A 10,386-nucleotide genomic window follows, 5' to 3' on the forward strand; every position below is an offset into this window, starting at 1 on the left:
CAATCCTGTGGACTGTAGCCCACCAGGTTCCTCTCTCCATACAGATTCTCCAGGCAAGAAGACTGGAGTGGATTGCCATACTCCTCCAGGGGATCTTCCCAACCCAGGGATTAAACCCAGATCTCAGGCCTTGCAGGTGGATTCTTTACCATCTGAGCCACCAGGGAGACCTCAACAAAAATGGACTATGTAAGACAAAAATATATTTTTCAGTTAAATGTGACAAGGCAGATATAAAATGATTACAAAATCATGTACTTTTGTTAATTATAGTTGAATTGTTCCATAATTTTTGTAATATTTCAGAGCAAGAAAAATACAAACATTAACTAGTGGCTATGATAAGTTGAATGTGCACAACAAAATACTAAAATACTAGAAATAAAGTATATAACCTAATATATGCAAACTAATGGAGAGAAATGTAAGAAACGTTTATTTTTTAAAATGAAGAAAATTAAGATTGGAAAGGAAAAACTTTAAGAAAGGGTGAAATAGCACAAAAATTGTGATAGAAATAACTGTGATAGTTTAATGACAATAAATGTAAATGATACAAATGTTACACTTAAAAGAGAAAAACTGTCAGAATTTTTTTAAATCGAGATACCTGTTGTAAGGAAACAATATGATTTAATTATGCATAAACCTGAAAGGATGAAAAATATATGCTATGGACGTTATAATCAATTAAATTTGGCATAACTATATTCATAATAGATGATGAAGATTTTAAGGTTAAAAACATTACTAGAAAAAGAGAAAAACTATATAACTGTCACAAATTCAACTCCCAGGAAGACCAACAATTATAAAGCTGTCTGAGTAAAATAACAGCCTTAAAACATGTGAAGAAAAAATTGACAGAACTAGGAAAAGGAAGGAAGCAAGTCTATCATTATAGTGAGAGATTTAACACATTTCCATCCTTGACAGACAAAATAGATGAATAATCAGTAAACATAGAAGAGGCTAATAATATACTCAAAAATAATATTTAGTCATTCTGGAATGGTGGAATGGGCAAGTAGGTGAACTTTCCCTCTGTATAGAACAAAAGAATAATAAAACCAAAACTAAAATCCACCATTTCAGACATCTGGCAATTGGGAAAAAAGCCACAAAATAAACTGAAGCTTATCTATCTTTGGAAGACCACTGAACTTAGGTAAAATAGCAGGGTCTGGGACATTTTAACTTAGGGTTATTCTCACCCATTCCAGAGCAACTGTTAACAAAAGCAGGCAGCACTGTGGACAACAGAGATACCCGACCACTTTTGGAGAGTCTGTTAAAAGCACCATCTCTAGGGCATAGTCAATATTTGTTCAAATTCACAGTTCTCCGGTAATTTCTGTTTTCAAACATATGGTGGCTATTTGATTTGATTTCGAAGTCAGCTCATGGAGAAGTTGCAGCCTACCCCTGGGGCCTTTCCAAAACAATAGCAAACTGCTGGCACCATCTCAGTTGCCTGAGGCTGTGGTTTCAGCTGGGGCCATCAGGAGTCCGTCTGGGAATTAAAAAGGAAATTCTGGAAAACATATGTGGTTCTTTTGCCTGGCTTCTTTCACTAAGTACACATTTTTTAATGGTTCTTTAAATTACTTTGGTACTTTTGGCATATTTGCCAAATTTATTAAAGCATTGTCTTCTTTTTCCTTTACTCCTCAATGTGGTCAGAGGAGGGGAGGAAAAGGAGAAGCAAAAGACAGTGAGAATGTTGTGAGGTTGACATGCATTGTGTCAACTGAGGAGGTCAGTGGAAGATGGACCAGCAATCTCATCCTCTAGGTAGCAAGCAAAGGATTGCAGACTGCCCCTTCATGCTTAAGAACAAAGCAAAGTTTATTAAAGCACAGTTGCACCCTCAGAGAAGGGCTTCCCCAGTGGCTCAGAGGTAAAGAATTCACCTACAATGCAGAAGCAGCAAGAGAAGTGGGTTCAGTCCCTTCCCCTGGAGGAGAAAATGGCAACCCACTCCAGTAATTCTGCCTGGAGAATCCCATGGACAGAGGAGCCTGGATCCGTAGGGTCACAAAGAGTGGGACATGATTGAGACAACTTAGCATGCAAGCACTCTCTCAGAGGGAGAATGGACTCTGTCTGTGAAGTGAAACTAGACCTCTCAAACAGGTTTAAGAGTGTTTATAGGGAGTTGTTTTTGCAAGGAGGTGGGTGTGATCATAAGTGAGTGACAGGGGACCCTAATTTGACTGACCGTCCCGAGTTCTGTAATAAGTTCATCATTGCCTATGCCCCTGCCCTTGATTCACTAAGAAAAGTCCACCTAAGAGAGGGCAAAACCACATGCAGATTTTACCATAATGATGGTATAATGAGTTTGGGTTACTAGAAGTTATAAGCCTGTGTAGTCTGGACATGTACAGTCTGGGGAAGGTCTACGGTTCTCCCTCTTTAACAGGATAATTTGCCCACCACTCGACCATAGTTTTGCCTGTTCTGGGTGAGGTCAGTGTAGGGTCCACAGAACAATGGAGAGTTACTTGACTATTCCCCTCCTGTCTTTAGCCCCGGTCACCTCTTTGCTGGTAATGTCAGGGGAGGATCCCCAGATGGTTGGCGTGTGACTTATTTAATCCCTTCTAATCTTTTCACCTTGGTCACCTCCTTGCTGCTAATGTTTAACTACCTAACAGGAACACATACATAAACTTTGGTGTGGATTCATCTTTTAAGTGAAAGAGAGAAAGTGGATCCAGTAAAAGAGAAGAGAAGAGGAGAAGGAATCAGTATGAAGAAGAACAATCCCAAAGTTAATTATAACAATACTGTGACACTATCAGGCACTCTAAGAATCATTTGGTATATATTATGACATTTTATCACAGCAACCTGATAAGATAATTTTATTATATTAATTCATAAACATGTTAAAGTTTCACAGAAACTAGTTGGAGATTTCATTCTGAAACCTCTATTCTTCATTTCTGGATTGTTACCCAACTCAGCTCCAGCTGCTTACTGCTCAAAAGTAAATATTGAAGAATTGATAGCAGTTGTTGGTGGAAAGTAAAGCTGCTTTTAATCAGAAAGTCAGCAAACTGGGGGAGAAGACAGATTCCATGTTCTCCTAAAACCAACTCTAAGGATTCTGATTGGCCATGAAAGTTTTAAAGGGAAAAGGGAAAGTAATCTCAGTTAATCACTGAGATAAGGGTTCAGAGTGATTGCCATTCCCCACTGTGTGCAGACTTGTGGACCTCTTGTGATCTTCCTCTAGATATTCTCTTTTTCACACAGTTTGTTCACAAGATCAATGAATGGGAAGGGAGGGAATACATCTATGCTCAGTTGTTCAGTCGAGTTGGACTTTTTGTGGCTCCAGGGACTGTAGCCCATCAGGCTCTTCTGTCCATGGGATGCAAGAATGCTGGAGTGGGTTGCCATTTCTTACTCCAAATGATCTTCCCCACTTTGGGATTGAAACCGTGCCTCTTGAGTCTCCTACATTGGCAGGCGAATTCTTTACCACTAACGCCACCTGGGAAGCCCAGGGACTAGATCTGGTCATCTGTTAATTACTTATTCTTTTCTACTTCTTAGATCTACAGAAAGAACCAAAAAGATAGGGAAGACATCGTGTGATCAAAAGATGTGAAAAGTGTGCTTGGGCTGGAGCTGAACAGAGCACAGGGGTACCTGGTTTAAGTTAGTTACAATAGAGCTTTGCTAAGGCGGCAAGGCAAAAGGGTTTTCCTGAGGGCAGATATAGCATCTGTAAAATAGCTCAGAAATGCACATCAGTGAGTGAGTCTGTGACTCTATAGTTCTAATCATTAACTATTGATACTTGAGCCTGTCTCTTTTCTTTTCTCTGACTCAGGGAAGCCTGGGAGATTTCAGCTTTCCTAAAAACAAGTGGCAGGTATTGTGCAAGGACTTTTGCACTTGGGAGTTGGGGGGTGTGCAGGGTTCTGATCATTCCAGTCTAAGCAATGAAGAAGCATGTTACAAGAGGACAGAGTAACAGAAATGTTAATGAGAGTTAGGGTGAGAAAGTGCCATTAAGTGACCCTATAACCCAATGACATCCTTGCCAGGATAGTTAAATAAAGGAACATCACAGAGGGATGGTCTAATTTTGAATGGTACCTTAGTTTTCTATTTCTGTGTTTTATCCATAGGTGAAGTACTGCAAGACCAGACATGGACTGAGATAGAGAAAACTAGAAATTGTTTTACAGTTTTATTATATTCACAGTTGCCTAGGGATGATAGTATGGCAAACCACATAGGATCTCTAAGGGGAAGCACTGGGATTAGTGAGGTGGCAAAGGAGGCAGGGGAGCTGTTGACAAGCACATTTGTTGTGGTTTCCTTGGGAAGAAATGGTTGCCGCAAGCAGATTTAGTTCAGTTCAGCTCAGTTCAGTTGCTCAACCACGTCCAATTCTTTGTGACCCCATGGAATGCAGCACGCCAAACCTCCCTGTCCATCACCAACTCCCAGAGTTTACTCAAACTCATGTCCATTGAGTCAATGATGCCATCCAACCATCTTACCCTCCGTCTTTCCCTTCTCCTCCTGGCTTCAATCTTTCCCAACATCAGGGTCTTTTCATGAGTCAGCTCTTTGCATCAGGTGGCCAAAGGATTGGAATTTCAGCTTCAACATCAGTTCTTCCAATGAACACTCAGGACTGATCTCTTTAGGATGGACTGATTGGATCTCCTTGCAGTCAAAGGGACTCTCCAGAGTCTTCTCCAACACCACAGTTCAAAAGCATAAGTTCTTCGATGCTCAGCCCTCTTCATGGTCCAACTCTCACATCTATACATGACTACCGGAGAAACCAGACAGACCCTTGTTTGCAAAGTAATGTCTCCGCTTTTTAATATGCTGTCTTGGTTGGTCATAACTTTTCTTCCAAGGAGTAACTGTCTTTTAATTTCATGGCTGAAGTTACCATCTGCAGTGATTTTGGAGCCCCCCAAAATAAAGCCTGTCACTGTTTCCACTGTTTCCCCATCTATTTGCCATGAAGTTATGGGACTGGATGCCATCATCTTAGCTTTCTGAATGTGGAGTTTTAAGCCAAGTTTTTCACTCTCCTCTTTCACTTTCATCAAGAGGCTCTTTAGTTCTTCTTCACTTTCTACCATAAGGGTGGTGTCATCTGCATATCTGAGGTTGTTGAAATTTCTCCTGGCAGTCTTGATTCCAACTTGTACTTCATTCAGCCCAGCATTTCACATGATGTACTCTGCATATAAGTTAAATAAGCAGGGTGACAATATACAGCCTTGACATACTTCTTTTCCTATTTGGAACCAGTCTGTTGTTCCTTGTGCAGTTCTAACTGTCGCTTCTTGACCTGCATACAGATTTCTCAAGAGGCAGGTCAGGTGGTCTGCTCTTCCCATCTCTTTCAGAACTTTTCACAGTTGATTGTGATCCACACAGTCAAAGGCTTTGGCATAGTCAATAAGGCAGAAATAGATGTTTTTCTGGAACTCTCTTGCTTTTTCGAAGCAGGGTTAGGACGAACTCATTTTAATAATTACAGCAAGCAGCACAGGGGCTGTCCCTGGTTGGCTGGTGTTTGACCCTGGGCATATTAGGGGGGGGTTACGTTGTTTGTTGGCCTGGTACAGGGCTTCTTATGTGACTCAGTGGTAAAGAATCCACCTGCCAAATGCAGGAGACACAGGAGATGCAGGTTCAATCCCTGGTTCAGGAAGATGCCCTGAAGGAGGAAATGGCAATGCACTCCAGTGTTCTTGCCTTGAAAATTCCATGGACAGAGGAGACTGGTGGGCTACAGTCCATTGTGTCACAAAGAGCTGGAGATGCTGAGAGACTGAGCAACAACAGAACAACATGGTGGTCTGGAGTGTGAGAGCCAGATAAGGAAGATGATTGAAGGTGTGGACGTCACTGTTTAACAAGGGAAACTGACCTGTCGTCAGTCAGATCCTCAAAGCTGGATTAAGACAACATTAAAAAAAAAAAAAAATATATATATATATATATAGTGTGTTGCTGGACCAAATTGACACAAATCTAGCAGCTTAAAATGAGACAGTTTTATATCTCACAGTTCTGCAGATCAGAAGCCCAGTGGGATCAACTAATGCCTCAGCTTAGAAATCAAGGTGTTAGCCTGCATTGGTCACCAAAGATTCTGGGGAAATCCTTGTTTGCATGTTCAGAAGGTTGTTGGCAAAATTTAGCTCCATGTGATTGCAGAACTGGGGCTCCCGTTTCCTTGCTGGCTGTTGGCCCAGGGACAGGGGAGTAAGGGGTCTTTCTCAATTTCTGGAGAATGTCTTTATTCTTTGGCTAGTAGATCCCTTTCTTCATTTGCAGAGGTAAACAATGGCACAAATACTTCTCATGGATCAAAAGTCTTTGACTTCTTTTTCTGCCTTATTCCTCCACTTCTTGCCAGAGAAAGTTGTGTAATGTTAATAGCCAGGTCTGCGGCTAACATAAAATGTCAGCCTGCCACACCTTCAATGATTCACTTCTTATCCACCTACCCAGGTGCATTACTCAAAAAATATCAGGCAGAAGACACCTGGGAGCAGTTGAGATTGACCAATATGAGGATTCATATTACAAACATATCTTTTTAGCTTGTTTGGTTGCTTATTAAGAGAATACATATTTGAGTACATAAATGCTTAAAATAAGAGTTCTTCATAGTTTCTGAATTTTTCTTCTGTATTATTTCAAATAAATCATTTTTTGCTTTGTTTTGAGATTTATTTTTATTTATTTATTGATTTTTGCTGTAACCTGAGTAGAATTATATTTGAAAGTAACATTACAAATTCAAAGTAACAATTCATGATGAAGATGGTATATCACATATGTAAAGCACTTTGAGAACTTAAAAAGTCAACTGGCAAATTGAAAATAGTATTTGCTAACTGGAATTTGATATTTTTCCTTGGTGAAATCCTTACTTATCACTACTGCTTGCCTCTATTTAACTGGTGTCATCTTTTTTTATTAGACTATAAGGGAAGTTCATGGTTGAAGAGGCCAGATAGGTCATATTGGAACATGAAATTGTCAAGGCTCAGCGATGAGCTTTTTTCTTGGGATGTGATGTAGTAGAAAAAGCCCTGGAGAGGGAGACTGGAGATCTAATTTGAAACTCAGTTATGCCATTCTGCCAGCAATCACTGACTTTGCCAATCATTGGTTCTTTGGGCCTTGGTTTGTATATTCTGTCTCTTCTATTACTACCATTAAATAATAGTTTTGAGTGATCAAAATGTTACAGAACTTTGAAGTTAATACATATATTCCTTTATCTGTAATAATGCATTTAATACTCACAACTCTATGAAGCAGGGATTATTATTATATTTTTCCTGGTTTAAAAATATTTTGAGGAAATGGAGAATCAAAGAAATTGAATAACATCATGAAGATCATGCAGCTGGAGTCAAGTCCAGGTCTATTTAAATTCAAAGCAGTGGGTATTGTCTTTATGGTCATTTTCCTATGATTTTGTTGATTGGGTTATTATCACTATATATATCTGGCAAATGACAACAGAATGCAAAATGATTATAGTTTATTATGTAATTTCCTTGTCTCATAGCTCATGGCAACAAATATTTTCTGTTTCAGATCAAACTTTCTTCCAATCAAAGTCAGATTGATCTAGTTTGATCTAGCTTGATGTAATTCTTCTCCTCATCTGAGAAAGAACATTTGGCTTTCTCTTATAGGATTCTTTGCTCACTTCCCTTTTGGACTATTTTCCCCAAATATTTCATTTCACTCATTGTTCATATGACTTATCCATTTGCATAGCCCATTTGTAATTCTCAGGTTTCTTAGTCCCTTTTAGTATCTCTTCATCTTCAGATTCCCTGAGTTTGAAACTGTGTTTTTCAAGAAAGCTGTATGTGGTCTTGGACCACATGTATTTATACAAAGATCATAAATTGAGGGGATGGAAATGTTGAGTTCTAAATCACAAATGCTTTTTAAATTTAATTTTCTCTTCTTCCAAATAAAGTTTTTATGCCATGATAAACATTTTCCCCAGGGAAATTAATCACCTAGTCAAGCAGATGATTGCATCAAGTGGCCTGTGTGATTTCCACTTCAAATATACTCTTCATGTCAAGCAGTCCCTGCAGAATAATAGCAATTTGGCCTCCCTTAGTTGGACTCTTGAACAACCAAAGTGAGAGCCTGCTTAACAGAACTAAATGATCATCCTTCTTTTATTGGCAGAAATTGTGGTGCTTGAAAGCTATTGCCAAGAGATTTGGAATTTTTATCGAGAATTCCAGGAAGCCTAAGAGTTCTGGGTAATATGTTAATTACTGAGAAGAAATCTTCCCCTTTGGGACCAAACTCTGACTTCTAATTACATAAAAATGTCAGTAAATCATTAGAATTCCATTTTCTTATTTATATGATCTCTTTTCTTGATGGAATATATGAAAATGAAGGGAATTCCAGTATTTTTGAAAAATGAGTGTGTTTCTTCCTCTTTTTTATATGTATTTAGGCAAATCACACAGTAGTCCTTGTTACCTCAGAGAGGTTGTCCCTTGACTCTCCCCAGGAAATCTTTCTGAGATCTTATGGAGCATGTTCCACACACTGCGCATCAAAATCTGTAAACCCAGTAACATATTCAGCACAAACGTAAGGGGTGTTGGCATTTACACTGTAAACAGTGTTGAATCTTCTCTAAAGGAATGCTTGCTCAGAGACAAAGTCCGATGAGTTTTAGAACAATTCTTAGATAGTAATTTTCTCTGTTTATCTTCTTGAGCCTCAAATTTAAAGACCGAGTTCCTTATCTTGGCATTCAGGATACTGCATAGACTTGAAGCAAGGTAAATTTCTTCTGTTCCCCATCATGGTGCAGACACAAGAGTCCTGTCCAAACCTCTAATTAGCCACAGTGATGGAAAGTGATTTGAGGATCAGCTTTGAGAGGGAGTTTTGCAGACCACTTGGGCCTATTTCTAAGGTTTCATTTACTTATTAATCAATGTTTCCAAACTTCTGCCTTCATATTTTATCTAGCCACTTCAATAAATCAATTTTTATTGCATTGGCTTTCTGTTTATGAAAACACAAAACAAAGCAATTACATTATTCATGAGAATTAATTATTTTAATTTTTCTCTATTTAAAAATATATTACTTATGGTTTTAGAAATCTTCAGTTATCTATAAAATTATTATCCTTTTGGTGCTCCCCATTTCACCATATGTTTAGGCTCAAACATTTTTCAAAAGAGAACTGAATACATACACTTTCCCTAATATATTTCAGTTTTTTGTATGTGAGAAGTATATAGGACCTGTGCTATTCTCCTAGACTCTATTAGGGTATATAACACTGCATATGGCTAGTAAGGGGCATCAAAAGGGCTTCAAACTATGAGAATAGTCCTTTTAATCAGATACAGTGTTAATAATCTAATCATCAGGAATGAGGTATTTTAGAGTATATTTTCATGTGTGCATGCTCAGTAGTGTCTGACTCGATGACTCCATCGACTGTAGCCCGCCAAACTCTTCTGTCCATGGAATTTTCTAGGGAAGAATACTGGAGTGAATTGCTGTTTCCTACTCCAGAGGATCTTCCTAACCCAGGGATCAAACCTGAGTTTCTTGCATTGACAACTGGATTCTTTACCACTGTACCACTGGGGAAAGTGAAAGTGAAAGTTGCTCAGTCCTGTCAGACTCTTTGGAAATCCATGGACTATCCAGTCTATGAAATTTTCCAGAATACTGGAGTGGGTAGCCTTTCCCTTCTTCAGTGAATCTTCCCAACCCAGGGATTGAAACCAGGTCTCCCCCACTGCAGGTTGATTCTTTACCAGCTGAGCCACAATGGAAGCCCAAGAATACTGGAGTGGGTAGTCTAACCCTTCTCCAGCGGATCTTCATGACCCAGGAATCCAGCCTGGGTCTACTTCATTGCAGGCGGATTCTTTACCAACTGAGCTGTCAGGAAAGCCCCATGACCTGGGAAGCCTCTATATATTCATGAGTCAGCTACAAAAAACTCACAGTGTGAATTCTATAGGAACGTTTTTGGGGTCTGAAAGTACTGTTTTGCTCCAGTTCCTCATTAGGTCTTTTGCATAGAGGAAGAAATAGCAAATTTAGACTTTTGTTTTAAATAATATTAGGGATGCTAGCCATTTGTGTGTGCATCCGCCACCCTTCCTCTTATTATACCCCTTCACCACCTTGGCTTGTCATGGAGACTGAAACATGACTAGCTCAAATTTGATTTTATTATAGTTGCATAAATATGCATTACTATCAATTCTCAACAGTTCGTGGCCACCCACCTGCAGGAAATTGCCATTCTTTTCTGTCAGCAGACACCACTCACTGTGGCGGTGAATCTTGACTTTG

This window comes from Giraffa tippelskirchi, chromosome 4 (assembly GCF_054371585.1).
Source record: "Giraffa tippelskirchi isolate mGirTip1 chromosome 4, T2T-mGirTip1v1.2.pri, whole genome shotgun sequence".
Lineage (NCBI taxonomy): Eukaryota > Metazoa > Chordata > Mammalia > Artiodactyla > Giraffidae > Giraffa > Giraffa tippelskirchi.